This window comes from Setaria italica, chromosome VIII (genome assembly GCF_000263155.2).
Source record: "Setaria italica strain Yugu1 chromosome VIII, Setaria_italica_v2.0, whole genome shotgun sequence".
Lineage (NCBI taxonomy): Eukaryota > Viridiplantae > Streptophyta > Magnoliopsida > Poales > Poaceae > Setaria > Setaria italica.
The window spans coordinates 31,012,748-31,030,530 of record NC_028457.1 but is presented as its reverse complement, the minus strand read 5'-3'; the positions used below and the strand labels follow the sequence as shown (position 1 = coordinate 31,030,530).

The following is a 17,783-nucleotide window of genomic DNA, read 5'->3' as shown; positions in this document are numbered from 1 at the left end:
GCTGCTGGTGTAGATGTACTCGTGGTGTCCTCATCAACAGTAGCGAGGTTAACGAGGATATTCCGTTTTTAAACGCTCGAAGATTTCGTACCTAGCTGACAGTTTTCAATATTTTCGAAAGAGATAAGGTTACTATTGGCGAACAATCATGTTGACCAATAGTTGACCCTTATACCCAAACTAGTCGTGTAACGGCTCGGGGGTCGTGTGCCACGTGCTCATCAGCTAAAAAGTTTTTTCTTTGGGTTTTAAGGGAAAAGAGTTGCAAATTTACAGATTGACCCTCAGCCTAATTCTTTGATTCAACCTAAGGCTCGGGGGCTACTCCATATGGAGTGCGACTTTTGTCGCACTTCCATATAAAATTTAAGATTGGAGATTCAAGACCAAGTTAAATGAGGCTTGAGCACATTCTAGCCGCATGGCGGTGCTCGAGTACATTTGAAGACTCAACCCGCTGGAGTACTTGAATAGCACCAAAAACTAGTCGGAGAATCCTACAAAAGTACTCGGGACTGCTGCACTTGACTAAAAAGTACTTGGGAGCTTGTCATACATACATCAATGGGCTCACCAGGAGATTTGGACAGTCCTAGATATAGGGCTGGACACCAAGACGTGTCAGACATGGAGACTACGGTTCAAGATGGCATGGTCTACGTGGCAAGACAAGAACTAGTTGAGAATTGGGAAACTACTCGTAGCAATTAGAGTAGAACTCACTAGTCGAATCCGACTAGTATTCTTGTAAACAACCGACCTATAACCCTGCCCCCAGCAATATAAGGCGAGGCAGGGACCCCCTCCAAAGTAATTGAATACAACCAACACACAGGACGTAGGGTATTACGCAATCTAGCGGCCCGAACCTGTTTAAATCGTGTGTTCGAGTTCACCTTCGAGTTCCTGATCTCGGCGAGCCCCACGCACTAAACACTACCTCGGGCACCCCCCTCGGTAGGTTGTCGGGTCTAAACACCGACACTCGCGTCATGCGTAGTCCGTGGGATTCGAACCCACGACCCTTAAGCCTCGCACGAGACTTCCTTACCATCCCACCTACACAACGCATGTGATGGAGGTGGATATACTTTCCTTTTGAAGTAACCCATGGAGGGCCTTTAGTACCGGATCATAACACCACCCGGTACTAAAGAGGCACTTTTAGTACGTGGTGGTGTTACGACTCGATACTGAAAGGCCTCGGGGGGCCCAAATTTAGATTTGGTACTATTGTTAGCATCAGTACCGGTCAAAATGCCTAAAGTTGGATGTATTACAGTGCCTAAAGTCAAAATGCCTAAAGTTGGATGCATTAGTACCGGTCAAAATGCCTAAAGTCATTGAATTTATTCCCATTAAACGGATGGATGTATTACAGTGCCTAAAGTTTGCAGCAACACTTCCATGGGCGAGGATCACGTGTGCTACATTTACTGCCGTTGAAGCCCCGTTTCTTGCAGAGCTCCCGGCACCTTGCATTCGTCTCACAGAGTGTGTCATTCAGGCATATCTCTAAAGGCGGCAGCTGCGGTGGTGATGAGCAAGGGCTCCTGGCACCTACTACACATGCAACGCAATATACAAATTAAATCAATTAAGATTGGTTGGCTAACTAATTTATCCAAAAGTGTCTAAAAGGCATTGCATGTAAGTAATTACGTACAACTCTTAGCTGACGGGAAGGTTGAAGACACGATAGTAATAACCAAGAACACAGCAGCCGTCAAGGACACGATCCTCACTGTCTTGCTCTTAACGAGTGCCATGAGGAAGAGAGTGTAACTTTGTGTCTCTATTGAATTTCTCTTTTGTGCAGTTGTTTATATAGGACTACATCCAACCTTCCGGTACATATATGTGTAGTCTCATAATTTATGTGATCATCTAGATTATTGTGTGTGCATCCTACTCTAAATTTTGGATATCTCAGGACTATGGCACACTACTGGAAAACTGAGTATTCATCCTGAGGTTCAGTACCGGTTGCATTTTGACTCGGTACTAATATGAGCATTAGTACCGGACCTAACAGATAGTCTCCGAGGAGCCCCCGTGACGCCCTTTAGTACCAGGTGGGAGCTCCACCCAGTACTAAAGGCCATAAGGTACATTAGTACAGGGTGGGAGCTCCACCCGGTACCAAAGACCTCCCATCTGCCGGCCGCTCATCTCCTTATCTGCTATCTTATCCACCATCTGCACTAGCTGCCGGCCGCTATATCTTCACCATTTGTCTCCCCCCTCCTCTATCTCCCCTTCCGCTAGATCTCCTCCTTTGCCTCCCCTCCCCTCCCTCCTCCGCTCGCTCCTCACCAGTGTAGTGAGGAGCGACGACGGCGGGCGGCGGGAGCGGCGGGCAAGTGGGCAGGCGGGCGGGGGCGGCGAGGACCGGGGGCGGGGGCAGCGGGAGGGCGGGGCTGGGATGGCGGGGGCTAGTGGTGGGGCGGGGGCCAGGGAGGGCAGGGCCAGCGGGGTATTTCAATTTTTTATTTTTTTAATATCCTTAGTACCGGTTATTTCAACCGGTACTAAAGGGTCCCTCTTTAGTACTAAACTAGTAGTATCGGTTGCGAAACCGGTACTAAAGGATTGGTATCGTAGCTTCTTATACTGCAATCCAACAAATACGCCATTATCCAAACTAGAGTGTCAGAATTTATATCCGTCATTCCTACCATGTATATGTCTATCTGATTCACTTATATGTCCTCTTTTTGTTTCATTTTTTTCTTAAGCTTGGCGTTGTGTTCATTAATTTTGGAAGTAATAAAATATACTGACATATATTAACATGCTATGATGATCCTTATTCTAAATGAAAATTTGCTGATTTGGAAATATAAAATTTGGAATCGGCTTTTGCGGAAATTTCTAATTACGTTATTCTAGTAGAGGAGACGTTTACATGCAGCACTACAACTCGTATGCTAATATACAATTCTTGATGCCTTTTTTGTTGGTTAATAAAAATGATTCCTTTTATCCGCAGATTTATTTGACATAATGTTAAATGAATTTGAGATATCAACGTAAATAGGACTTGGTATGTATACCCTGGGACTTCATTGTAAACCGCAAAAGAAATCTGAAAAAAAAAATCAATATAGAGGATATTTGTATTTTTTAATATATTTTGTTTTATTACTTTATTTTGTAAAATCTGGAGGCATTACTTTAGATCATATTTTTTCTTGAACTATAATTTTGCATATTTTACTGCTAGTTTCTTTTGTCTATTAATTTTCAATTCCATTCAAGTAAAAATGACAGTTTTGCATTTAGATAAATAGATCTGTACATATATTATAAAATCGTAGCATGGTACACTTGAATAATTAAGTTTTTTATATCATTATTCCGTAGTAAATTTTAGAAGTCTTTATTTTCCATGCACTCGTTTAGGCTTCTCACACGAATTGACTTTTTCTGTTGGGTGCGATTCATTTGAATAATATTGTTCAGATTCTCATTACCTCTCTCTTTTCCAGGTTCACTTGGTATGTGATGGGATTTAATTTTGGCAAATAACTGTGCCTTTCATTTACGGATTTTACACACAAGAAGCTAAGAATACTAAGCAGGAAAATTATATGGTTCTATTGAAGTGCATTATTTTTTTTGCCAGTATGAGGTTTATTATGCAATCCGTGTTCAACACTGTTTTTTTAATAAGCAGCCTCGGAGCTAAAGCAATTGTCTGCAGACCAGACCCTTTATCCATTCTACGACACGAGGAAGACAAGGTACTATCCATTGTTCATAAATCATCTTATTAGTACTATTTATTTTGACTTTTCTAAATATATAGTTTTTGATATATAGGTTTAGATACGCACCTAGATATATACTATGTCTTGTATATCTTGTTAATCTAAAATGAATATTAATTTGGCACATCTACCTTGGCGCGAGGATCAACGGCCGGTGAGAAGAGGATAAGAAGAAACGAACAATTTTTTTATTCTCTGGGATCGGGTTTCAATCGTCAGGGCAACTCATCAATTATTTTTCCTTGTTCCTGTAGGGTCGACTGTGACAATGTGTAGGACCTGTTAGTCCTTTTCCGCGTTATCTTTGCATCGTTGCCCAGAAGCTCAGCCCAATCGGAGACTCCATTATGAAGTCATTAGCTTAAATGTTGATGCTTGGCAGGTGAATTATTGAGCTGAGAGCCTGAGACTTGAGCATGAATCCTTTTCCGCCTTTATCTTGGCATCGTTGTCCTGAAGTTCAGCCCAAGGGCCTGAGTTTTGAGGGCCCAGCGCAAAACTTAGATCCTATTTGGATACAACGTGTTAAAGTTTAACAGCGTGTTAAAGATTAAACTAATGACTTCATTATGGAGTCTCCGATTGGGCTGAGCTTCTGGGCAACGATGCAAAGATAACGCGGATGGAGTGCTTGGCTATGCGAAATGGTGGCCTTGCAGAGTATCCAGCAAGACCAGGCAATCATCACGGATGAGCTAGAGATAATGCGGTCTTTCATGATGGAAGAACACGAGGAGCGAGATGACAACAGGGTGGTCAGGACATGGGTGAAGCAGGGCGGCCTACGACGTTGAGGACCGTCTTCAGGATTTCGCCGTTCGCCTGGAAAAGCCATCTTGGTGGCTATTCCCTCGCACACTGCTGGAGCGGCACCATGTGGCTAAGAAGATGAAGGGCACTATCTTGGCCCTTTAAGCATTTAATTAATAACTAAATTTTATAATTACTAAATTACCCTTATCAATGAATGGTCAGAACTTCTCTGTACTACATACTACCATACTACCTCCGTATCAAAATATTTATCGTTGTTGACTTTAAATCACAACGTTTGACTATTCGTCTTATTCAAAAAGTTATGTAAGTATCATTTATTTTCTTTGGAACTTACTTTATCATCAAATGTATTTGAAGCATGACTTATCTTTTTATATTTTTGCAATGAATTTTTGAAAAAAATGAATGGTCAAATGTTGCAAGGAAAAGTTAATAGTGATAATATTTCGATAAAGAGGGAGCAGTACTTAAAAGAGCTCATGCGCAATTGTTCCCAACCACCACAAGGCAAGTTGCATAAGTTGTTGTCCAGGACCATATGTAGAGCAGTGGAGGGTGGCTGAGCCATCGTTGTTCTCTCAGCTCAGTCAAAGCTAATTATGACCCGATGGTGAAGAGGCTAGAGATTGATGCCTGAGGCGAATTATTGAGCTATGGACCCCAGATGCAATATCATCCGGTCTGGCCCGTCTTTCTCCACTTTAAATGCTACCCTCTATGCTAGCTAAATTGGCCTTGTGTTGCTTTTTTGCTCTGATATATATGGACCAATAATCAGACCGGCTGCAGGATCATCGGCTCTGCCAAAAATCCAAGGAGAAATACAGCTAACTGCAGAGCTATGGAGGCGACGGCGCTGAGTGTGGGCAAGTCGGTGCTGGATGGAGCGCTTGGCTACGCGAAATCCGCCTTCATTGTAAAATTCCTATCACATTGAATGTTTAGATACTAATTAGGAGTATTAAATATAGACTAATTACAAAACCAATTTCACAGTTGGAGGCTAATTTGCTAGACGAATCTATTAAGCCTAATTAATTCATGATTTAATAATGTTATACTACAGTAACCATATCCTAATGATAAATTAATTAGGCTTAATAGATTTATCTCATGAATTAGCCTCCATCTGTGTGATTAGTTTTATAATTAACTCATATTTAGTTCTCCTAATTAACATTTGAATATTCGATATGACATGAATTTTAGTCCAGACTACTGAACTAAATACCCTTAATTATTTGCTCACGCATCTTATGCTGTGATGCATCTGTCCCTAGGGCAATAATAAAGCGGTTTGTTTCAAAGACCGTTTTTTTTTAAAAAAAAGAGAGATTCCTTTGGCCACCCTTTATTATCCATGTAAGGAGTGGAGAGGAAATTGGCAGGCGGCTGCTAACCGACCCCAACAAGTGCCTACTGACCATTTAAGCACCCTGCAAAGTCCATTGGAGGTATCTAGAGTCCACTGCTCCCAGCCAGCATGGGGTACTTCTGAGTGACTGGTGACTACCAAGCCACCACAGAGTGTGAGCGCCGACAGGCTGACCGGGTGCAAGACAGCAAGAGTAGTGGCGGCGTAGCTCGTCGGCGAGGGCGCCGCCGCCATCTCGGTGCCTACTGCCTTGGAATCACGCATCCACCATTTGGCCTCAACCTTGCTGGCTTGCCGGGTCACGTTAGGGCGTGTCAGTGTAGGCCGTCCCGTGAGCTTGAACCTCGCCGGATCAAAGCAGTAGAGTGCTGTATTTACTTCCACGCCACAAGATCTCATAGGCCACAGAAGGTATACTTTCAAAGATCTTCAGTTTCTCACAGATTGTACTGTTCAGTTGAGTATTATTTGTAATAACAGCAAGAATGTATTTTGCAGCATATTTACCTTGTGAGTGCTGTTGATCACCCGGTGTGCGTTCCCTAGTTCTGCCCCTGCCTTGGTTGTGCGCTTGTCCATCTATCCTTTTCTGCCTCGGAGTTTTAGCTTCTAAATTTTTGCCTTGTATAGATCCACGGAGAAACACAGCAGAACGATGGAGGCGACGGCGCTGAGTGTGGGCAAGTCCGTGCTCAATGGAGCGCTCGGCTACGCGAAATCTGCCTTTGCAGAGGAGGTAGCCTTGCAGCTCGGTATCCAGCGAGATCATGCGTTCGTCTCGGATGAGCTTGAGATGATGCAGTCTTTCATGATGGAGGCACACGAGGAGCGAGACGACAACAAGGTGGTGAAGACCTGGGTGAAGCAGGTCCGTGACACGGCCTATGACGTCGAGGACAGTCTCCAAGATTTTGCTGTCCGTGTGGAGAGGCCATCTTGGTGGCGATTCCCTCGCACGCTGCTCGAGCGGCGCCGTGTGGCCATGAAGATGAAGGAGCTCAGGGCCAAGGTCGAGGACGTGAGCCAGAGGAATGTGCGCTACCGCCTCATCAAGGGCTCTGGATCCAAGGCCACAGCTGCCACTGAGTTATCAAGCATCATTGCTGCAGCCATATTCGGTGTTGATGATGCAAAGGAGGAGAATCGGAGAGTGGATCTCCTCCAACTGATCAACAAGGAGTGTGATGACCTTAGAGTCATTGCGGTGTGGGGAACAGGTGGTGATATGGGCCAAACGTCCATCATCAGGGCGGCTTACTAGAATCCAGACACCCAAAGCAAATTTCCCAGCCGAGCATGGGTGAGGGTGACTCATCCATTCAGTTCAAAAGGCTTTGTCCAGAGCTTAGTGAACCAATTTCTTGCAGTGGAAGGATTTAAAGATATATTGGACACAGAGAAGACCGCGCACGATTTAGTTCAGGAGTTCGATGGATATGTGAAGGAGAAGAGGTTTCTCATTGTGCTTACTGACCTCTGCACCATTGAAGAGTGGGACCAGATCGAAAAATGCCTGCCAAACAACAACAAAGGAAGCCGAATCATAGTGTCAACAACACAAGTTGAAGTTGCAAGCTTATGTGCAGGGCAAGATAGCCAAGCCTCAGAGCTAAGCAATTGTCTGCCGATCACACGCTTTATGCATTCTATGACAAGGTAATACTTATATTTTTATTTTTAGTAGCATTCTATGACATCATTATTCTGATTCAGTTATCGATCGTATCAAGGATTATATTATTTTCCAATAGCATTTAAGCAATTGCCTGAAAAGGGAATGGATAAAAGGTACTAGATTGGCTAACACATTAATATGCAAATTTACAGAGTAACAAAGTACTTCCTCTGTTTCAAATTATAGCTCACTTTAGCTTTTATAAATATATAGATTTTGCTATGTATCTAAACATAACCATTTAGGTGCATAGCAAAAAATATGTATCTAAAAAAGTTAAAGCGGCCTACAATTTGAAACGGAGGGAGTATAAGCTTCCTTGCTTAATTGTAAATTTTGAAGCTTCATTTTAATTATATTGATCTATAAATAAAGCAATTGTCCCATCTGTGCTTGAAAAGCAACCTCCCACTGTCAATGTGAAAAATAATACCTTGTTAAATCGTAGAGGATATTCCAGCAGATTTAATGAATGGATATACTAGAAAAATTGTGAAATCACAGCATTTGCTAACTGAAAATCTATATGAAGAGGAAAGATACTGAATCCGTGCATTGCTGTAGTCTATGTTCATCGCAGCATCTCTTGAGGGGAGGATAACTTGGGATTCATCACTAAATTTTAGATGAAGAAATTATAATTTACGGCTTCTTCAACAGCTAATATTAACACAGCCACTAAACTCTTAAATATTTAGATAGGAGGACACCAAGATATTTCTATCAATAGGGAGCATCGTTTAAACTATAGATTACTGAGTAATAACTGGGTGGATTTTAGGATTTCAGAGGGAGGTGGATCATTTGAAACCATAACCCTTTACCCCTGATGTCTTCAACTATGACATTAGTCATTTACGTTAGGACTTCAGCTTATATATGTTAAAAACTTAAGCACCGCAGCGAGGTAAGATTTCTGTTATATGTAATTTTCATACCTTGCTAAATTGATTTATGACCAATAGTCACTGATTGCACGATTACATAAAAGGTTATATAGTACTTTGGTTATAGGTACACATAACCTTAAAAAAATAACAACAAGAAGAAGAAGTTTAAAGGTTGCTTCCAATAATTGTACTTTGTGTTTGTTCAGGTTTCTCAAAATGAAATGGTTTCCGTGGATCCAGTATCTAGCCCAGATGTGGTCACTGCCAGTACAAATGCCCAAACAGTGGCCCCTAGTGAGATAACAGAGGATCAGTGTAAGAATGTTGATGAAACAAAGGTGGACAAAAAGAGCCTCACTCGCATCAGAGCGGGTGTTGGTTCTTTAGTGGAATCTCAACTTATTGGGAGAGAGAAATAAATATCCAAAATTATAGGATTAATCTCAAACAAGGCTAGCCAACAATGTCAAGTGATCTCTATTTGGGGAATGGGTGGTCTTGAAAAAACCACTCTAGCCAACGGCATTTATCAAAGCCCAAAGTTAAGTGACATGTTTGAAGTGACATGTTTGAGAAGCATGCCTTTGTCACAATCATGCGTCCTTTCAATCCTGCAGATCTACTTAGAAGTTTAGTTGGGCGATTACAAGAAGAGTCTTCTAAGAAGGAAGAACTATTGAACAATAGATACAGCAAGACTGAATCATTAGCAATGATGGGGGTTAAAAACTTCACTAAAGAGTTGAAAAGGCTTTTAGAAAAGAAGAGCTGCTTGATTGTTCTGGACGATTTGTCATCCATTGAAGAATGGGACCATATAATACAAGGGTTTTCTTGGATGGAAAAAACAACCTGAATAATTGTGACTACAAGGGAGGAAAGCATTGCAAAGCATTGTTCCGGGAATTATGGAATAGTACACAACCTTGAAGTTCTAAAAGAAGAGGACGCACTTAACCTCTTCAGCTTAAAGGTAATATAATAGAAACCTTGTCACTTTTGCTTGATTTTAAATAGCATTATTACTACAACAGTCTAGCATTTCGTAGAGATTAAAGATGGGAACATATGAGAACATGCAAATTGTTTCACCTTTGTTTATCATTTGAACAACTGAACCAAGATGATCAATACGCTGATATTCAACAGGCTGTTGCCATCCCAATTATTGCCGCTAATGACCTATACATCCATGATTCATATATAACGTAATTTTTGCCTCCCAGTATATCAATGATGCCTGTTCTCAAAACACAAGACCACAAACACCACCAGAACACAACAAAAATGTGTTTTGTCCTCTTGTTGAACACAATAGAGAATGCTTTGATTTCTTTTGTCCTTATTTGTTTAATTCCCCTTCCTACTCATTTATCCATGTGAAACAACAAAATAGTTCTCATTTTTCTGAGGATCTTAAGGGAAGGTACTTTTGTCATTATATTATCTGACTTTTCCAATATTAGGAGTTTCCAATAGCACAGTCAACTATCTATTTTATTTTTTCTTTATTTCATTAATGAAAATTATTTACAATTGACTACAAAGATAATATTATTTAAAAACTATTAATTACCCCCCACCCACTAAAACACTGAAAACATCCTCGGATCGAGTAGTAGTATTCGTTGCTTCATTTGGTTGCTAAAAAAAGTATTAAATGTCTATGGGTCTTCATAGCAATGTTAATAACTTGGGGACTTTTACACTGGTTAAAATTTTTGTATCTAGCATAATAACAATTTGAGATATTACTATGAAAAGAACATGATGCCATATGTATATTAAATTATTTTCAAGTAGCGCATCCTACATTTGTTTTGAGTTGTTGCTACGTGGTGTGTCATATTTCACTTCAAGTGAATGTACTTGTATATTTTTTATCCTTACTATATATATATGTCACTCAAGCATTTTAGGGGTTTCCACCACCTGATTTTCAGCTATCCAATTTCAAGATATTAACTCAACTTAGATCTAGCTTCATACTAACAAAAGGATCAAGTGTTATATTCGGGTATCCAATAGTTGAATTTTTATTACACTCTTATTACTTAAAAATTATAAGAAAACGTGAATGTAAATTATGGGTAGACTAGCCCTAATTCAAAATTAAACTGCTTATATTTATATGGTATAAACAAAAGTCAGTTGTCATTTTGAGGCCTGAATTTCTTAACTTATATACATATCACCCCTAAAGCATAAGTGTTGGCATAAAACTGCAGGACCAAATTCTGGTGTTGAAGCCATCTAAAACCCTCAGGTGAAACTTAGTAGTTCCCTAGTATTGTATACCGATCTCGTATACCTCAGATCATCATATTCATATATGTTAGATTAAAGGAAACTAACAGCTCTCATAAAGAAAAAAATTAAAAGAATAATGGGCAAGTTTTATGAAAGGCAACTCCCAGGAAAGTTCGTGAAGTTGTGAGAATTTTCAGCAATATTTTATAAAAGAATAATGGACAAGTTTCAGCCAAACTTAAAAAAAAAATTATATATCACCAAGTTTCACAGGAAAACTGTTGTTTCAGTATGTGCTTATCACTGTGCACAACCAATTGTGCACCTATCACTAGCAAACAAAATATCAACAAGTAATGCACAATTATTTATTTATTTTTAGATTGGAGTACTAAAATACTTAAATTGCATTAAAATCAGGTATTTGGGAAGGCTGCAGATTTTGTTAAGCAGAATCCAGAGTTTGCTGAAGAAGCAAACCAAAACTTAAAGACGTGTGGTGGACTTCGCCTTGTGAAGGCAACAGATTTGATTAGGAAGAATCCCGAGTTGGTTGAAGAAACAAAAAAAATCCTAAAGAAGTGTGGTGGACTTCCCCTTGCAATAGTTACAATAGGTGGCTACTTGGCAAGCCGGCCAAAGACTAGAGCTGAGTGGAGAAAGTTGAATGAAAATATCAGTGCTGAGTTAGAGATGAATCCAGAGCTTGGGATGATAAGAACCGTCCTTCAGACAAGTTATGATGGTTTACCCTATGAACTCAAGTCATGTTTCTTATATCTGTCCATTTTTCCTGAGGACCACATCATTAGCCAGAGGCGTTTGGTGAGTCGATGGACAGCAGAAGGATACTCACACGAGAGGCGTGGTAAGTCTGCCAATGTAATGGCTGAAAATTACTTCACAGAACTCAAATACAGAAGCATGATTTTACCATTTCAACAATCAGTTCGCAGTACAAAATCAATTGACCCTTGCAAAGTCCATGATCTCATCCGTGACATTGCCATCTCAAAGTCAATGGAAGAAAACCTTGTTTTTAGACTGGAGGAAGGATGTGGCTTGAGTACCCATGGCGCAATTCGTCGTCTTGCAATAAGGAGCAACTGGAAAGGAGATCAGAGTGAGTTAGAGAGAATAGTTGATGTGTCATGATTACGATCACTAACCGTGTTTGGAGAATTCAGACCATTTTACATTTCTGACAAGATGAGGCTTCTACGAGTGCTCGACTTAGAAGGCATAGATGATTATCAGAAATATTATATACAATCCCATCAGCTTGATCATATTTGGAAGCTTCTTCACCTAAAATACCTTTCTCTACGAGGATGTTTTCGTATTTATCTACTGCCAGATTCATTGGGCAACCTGAGACAGCTCCAAGTGCTAGACGTCAAAGGTACAAGCGTAATGGCTCTGCCCAAAACCATCATCATGCTTCGGAAGCTACAGTACATCAATGCTGGTCAGATATCAGATTATGTAACACTAGAAAAGGACAGTTTAACCAGGAGATGTCTTTGGGGGGCGCGTCAATGTGCAACATGTTGCGTACCTCTTCTTCGGGACATTGATGGCTCTCTCCATAAGGCCCTTACAAGGCGTGATGCATGCACTTTCGCTTGCTGCGTGCTTTTCCCTGCTGTCATGACAGGAGTTCATGAAGAAAGGGGTGCTATGGTGCCAAGGGGGACAAGAAAACTGAAAGAGTTGCACACATTTCGGGGAGTGCATGTCGGAAGGGGAAATGCTGTTCTACAGGACATCAAAATGCTCACGGGGTTGCGCAAGTTAGGAGTTGCAGGCATCAACAGGAAGAATGGCCCAGCTTTTCGCGCTGCCATTTCCAATCTCAGCAGGCTGGAATCACTATCTGTGAGTTCGGCAGGGAAGCCAGGTTTGCATGGCTGCTTGGAATCACTATACCCGCCTCCAGAAAACCTGCAGAGCCTCAGGCTCTACGGCAATCTGGAAACGTTGCCGAAATGGATCAAGGAGCTCCCGCATCTCGTGAAGTTGAAACTAGTGAGCACCAGGCTATTGGAGCACGATGCTGCTATGGAATTCCTTGGGAAAATGTCAAAGCTGGAAATTCTAAGCTTGTCTCGTCAATCGTTTCAGGGTGAAGAACTTCGTTTCCGATCTCAGCAGACTGGAAGAGCTTTCGGAAGCCTCAGGGTGCTCATGCTAGACATAGAGTACATCAAATCGGTAAAGTTTGAAGAAGGAATAATGCCCAAACTTGAGCTGCTGCAGGTCATAAGGGAAGCAAATAATGATCTGCTGCAGGTCATAGGGGAAGCAAATAATGAAATTGGATTTTCTGGGCTAGAATTTCTCCAAAGCATCAACGAGGTCCAGCTCAGTAATAACAATGGATGGCTGAAGAAGAAAATCCAGGAACTGCTTGCTGGTAATAGAAACGAACCAATTGTGACGGTGTACTGAGTCTCGTACAGGTTTGCACTTTTGCCATTTCGGGAGACTCTGATCTGTAACCTCTTTATATACTTTGCGGTTGCGGCAGGTTCGAGCACACCTACCAGGCTGAAGATCAGCGGGCCTGCCTTGCAGCAGCTGCATACGGTACATCAAATCGGCCGTAAAGTTTGAAGAAGGAATAATGCCCAAACTTGAGCGGCTGCATTTCACAGGGGGAGCAAATAATGTGATTGGATTTTCTGGGCTAGAATTTCTCCAAAGCATCAACGAAGCTCGACGATGTTTACTTTCCCTGGGATTTCGAAAGGATAAGTGCTGCTCCAGATTCTGAGACCAGGGACAAGATACGGGTACATGACGAGAATTCCATGATATTATTTGTAGGCCCATCCAAACACTTGTTTATAAATGAGTGGCCAAAGTTCATTTCCTTTTGTTGTTAGCGTACAATTGCACATTATCATGGTTTGCATTTTTTTGGGTTAATGATGGAAAGATTAGACTACTAAATTTTCGACATGAGCGTTAGCTAAAGTTTATGAAGTGTGAGCTAATTTATGAGATGAATGGAATGGTGGGTTCGACGCTAGTGAGGCTCAAGCATGTCATTTGTGGGCCTAGTGATTTCATCTAGCCACCTGGCACCTACCCTGACACTTTACTAAGTTCTGTAGATGAAATCACTAGGTCAAATTTTGAACTAAGAAAGAAGCCCAATATCTTACAATCTGCTATTGTTTTCTAACTTGACTTTTTTGGGATATCTAACTTGAATTTGATCTAGCCAAATTAAATTGAAAATTCAACCAAATAAGTTACTTGATCTTACCAGGTCAGGTTTAAAGAATTGATGGTGTCAAATTTTGTTATCGATAATTAATATTTATCACTAAGCTAGCAAAATAAGGTGGAACTAGTCCAATTTGCTGCTCTTTCCTAGATCGGGCTCTCCAACGGTCACCGCTTCATTTTCTCAAATGAGAACGGATGCTTAGTGAACCAATTTCTTGCGGTGGAAGGATATAAAGATATATTGGACACAGAGAAGACCACGCGCGATTTAGTTCAGGAGTTCGATGGATATGTGAAGGAGAAGAGGTTTCTCATTGTGCTTACTGACCTCTGCACCATTGAAGAGTGGGACCAGATCGAAAAATGCCTGCCAAACAACAACAAAGGAAGCCGAATCATAGTGTCAACAACACAAGTTGAGGTTGCAAGCTTATGTGCAGGGCAAGGTAGCCAAGCCTCAAAGCTAAAGCAATTGTCTGCTGATCACACGCTTTATGCATTCTATGACAAGGTAATACTTATATTTTTATTTTTAGTAGCATTCTATGACATCATTATTCTGGTCCAGTTATCGGCGTATCAAGGATTATATTATTTTCCAATAGCATTTAAGCAATTGCCTGAAAAGGGAATGGATAAAAGGTATTAGATTGGCTAACACATTAATATGCAAATTTACAGTGTAATGAAGTACTTCCTTTGTTTCAAATTATAGGTCATTTTAGCTTTTATAAATACATAGATTTTGCTATGTATCTCGACATAACCATTTAGGTGCATAGCAAAAATCATGTATCTAAAAAAGCCAAAATGACCTATAATTTGAAACGGAAGGAGTATAAGCTTCCTTGCTTAATTATAATTTTGAAGCTTTATTTTAATTATATAAATCTCTAAAGAAATTGTCCCATCTGTGCTTGAAAAGCAACCTCCCACTGTCAATGTGAAAAATAATACCTTGTTAAATCCTACAGGATATTCCAGCAGATTTAATGAATGGCTATACTAGAAAAATTGTGAAATCACTGCATTTGCTAACTGAAAATCTATATGAAGGGGAAAGATACTGAATCCGTGCATTGTTGTAGTCTATGTTGATCGCAGCATCTCTTGAGGGAAGGATAAACATAACTTGGGATTCATCATTGAATTTTAGATGAAGCAATTATAATTTACGGCTTCTTCAACAGCTAATATAAACATAGCTACTAAACTCTTACAAATTTAGATAGGAGGACACCAAGATATTTCTATCAATAGGGAGCATCGTTTAAACTACAGATTACTGAGTGTCGTTGTCAAGATTAGCGGATAAAGACTACGGCTAGTAAATTTCTTTTATGCGCGTAAGGCTTCGGATGGTGGTGTGAGAGGACACGGAATTAGACTGGTTCGGGCAAGGAAAGCCCTACGTCCAGTATGAGGAGCTGCTCGTGTTATTCACGCGTGGTCTGTAGTAGGGGTTACAAACAGGCGAGAGAGGGAGCTGGTCCCAAGTCTCTTGGGTTTGCACTAATGCTCGTAAGAAGAGTGTGTGGGTTCTGTTGGCTTCAGAGTCCTCCCCGGTATTGGGGCCCCTGGTTCTCCTTTTATAGTGCAAGGAGGGCTCAGGGTTACAGGTGAACCAGGTCAGTGGAGAAGTAAAAGAGATAAGCTAAGTAAAGTACAAGGAGAAGGAAGTCCCCGGGTCACCGCCTCCTGCTCCGGCCTTCGGCTCCTGTCAGCGCGGCCACCGGAGGAGGGCGGCTATCTTCGGATCCTGTCGACGATCTTCCTGGCGACCGCTGCCGCCAAGCATGATGATGGTGTTCGGTCGTGGCAACTGTGCACGTTGGGGAAGACGGCTGACCCCTGTTGTCCTGCTTGCGGCCCGTGGAACACGGACGTCGCATCCCTGTCGCCGGATACGCTGGGAACGAGAACGGGCAACGCTCCCTCCTGTGCCGGGCGGCGCGTGCTATGAGTGCCCTACGGCGAATCAGGGGGCGCCGCGGTCACTGTAGCCTGTGCGGTCGTGGCTACAGTGTTCCGTCCGGGTACTTGTGGCGGGTCACGTCGAGGGGTGCGGGCGGCTTTCTGCGCGCTAGAGCCACGGCGCATTTATGGCAAGATCGGTAGGGGGCCCACGAGATCCGCGCCCTCGTCTGCCGGTCTGCGCCCGAGGCGGATACTTGTCTTGTGGGCTCGGATGAGTCCGGCCCCCTACGCCCGGGGTCGGGCGAGGCGGAGTCTTGCGGCGAGGGGTCGGGCGCTCCCGACCCTGGGACCGCGGGTCGGGCGAGGCGGAGTTTCGCCATCGAGGGGTCGGGCGCGTCCGACCCCGGGGCCCTGGGTCGGGCGAGACGGAGTGGGATGCTCCTTGCCTATGGCGGGTTGGCAGTGATCGTCATTACCGCAGGTGGGCCTAGGCCTTCATGATTGTTGTCTTAAGGGGCATTAGGAGGTAAGGTCGTTAATATTTCCCCCCAACAGTAGCCCTCGAGCCTATGGTGGAGCGAGGATGCTCCTCCAGAGGCTGCTCTTGTCGTTTGTCGGGGATCTCTGTTCGCCCTGCAAGCTGCAGTTGTTCAGGGATAGGGAGTGTTGTCTGTTCGGCTTAGCCGGAGAGTTTGATCAGGCGGGATGTCCTGTGGATGACTCAGCACGGGAGGATTCCTTATCGTTTCGTAGGGCACTCCCGCCTCGAGCCCTCAAATCGCGTCCACACGCGTGGTCATTGGTTGCGATGCTAGCCCCCGAGCCCCCGCGCGTGGTAGAAGACCGATCGAGAGGCTAGATCGACTTTTGATCGTTACCCCTCAAGCATCCGTTCGCTGAGATAGAGGGGGTAGCTGTGCCATGCTATCCTCGCTGGACGAACCGTGGTGCTCATTGAGCTGCAAACGGGTCGATTCGAGTGGGGTCCCGGTCCCTGTTCGGGGGGGTCCGGCTTGGGCCAAGCTGGTGGCGTACCCCAGGTTCCGGGTGGCCAGTTCATGTAGTTCCCGAGTCCGTTCGATCGGATCCGGGGGCTCATTGCCTTTCTTCGGGGAAAAACCATGAACTTTGATGCCGGTCCGGACTTGAATGTGAGGTCAGGACGCCCTAGGTTGTCGTCGCCCGGGTGATGGCTGCTAGCGGACCCGTCCCGTCTCTTCCCTCGCTCGGGGTTATCCTGAGGCAGCTATCGAACCCATAGTGGGCCAGCTTTCGAACCCCTGGACCGTAATGGGCCGTGAGGGTGTTTTCAGCCCCGCATCCCTTTCTTACCTATTGGTGGGCCTTGGGCCGGACGTGGAGGAGGTTGTGCGCGTGAGTTCTCTGGGAGGCAAAGTAGCGGAAGGAGCCGGCCTGCAAAACGAGGAAGGAGGGGATGTTTTCCTACAGCAGGTCGTGTGCACGAATTCCCAAAAAGGCGAGCATGGCGGGGCATACCTGGCGCTGCAGTAACTGCGACGGGGCTGCCTGTTTCGCTTCCCACACGCCCACCTATAAGACGGGGGGTCTGCGTCGCCGGTTCCGCCCGTAACTGCTCCCAAATCTTCTCGCCTTCTCACGTGCCGTTCACCTTCCTCCGCCTAGCGCAGCAGCTTTCCTCGCCCTCCGCCGTCGAACCTTTCTCCCCTTCGCAATGGAGTCCTGGACACGCTCAAGCTTCGGTAGCTCGCGTGCCGACGGCCTCACGAGGAAAGGCCTCCTCTGCGAGAGGACCGAGAGGGACAAATGGTGGTTCCCCGAGAGGAAAGAGGTGCTGAGTCTGCCCACCGGCTACGTCGTTTCGTTCGCCCACTTCCACGAGAGGGGGTTCGCGACCCTGCCGAGCCACT

The 17,783-nt window shown here is 43.5% G+C and overlaps 1 pseudogene; it reads left to right on the top strand.

Annotated features, from left to right (window-relative positions):
- Positions 1 to 5,943: 5,943 nt before the first annotated feature.
- On the top strand, positions 5,944 to 13,748 carry LOC101784685 (annotated as a pseudogene).
- Positions 13,749 to 17,783: the final 4,035 nt, after the last annotated feature.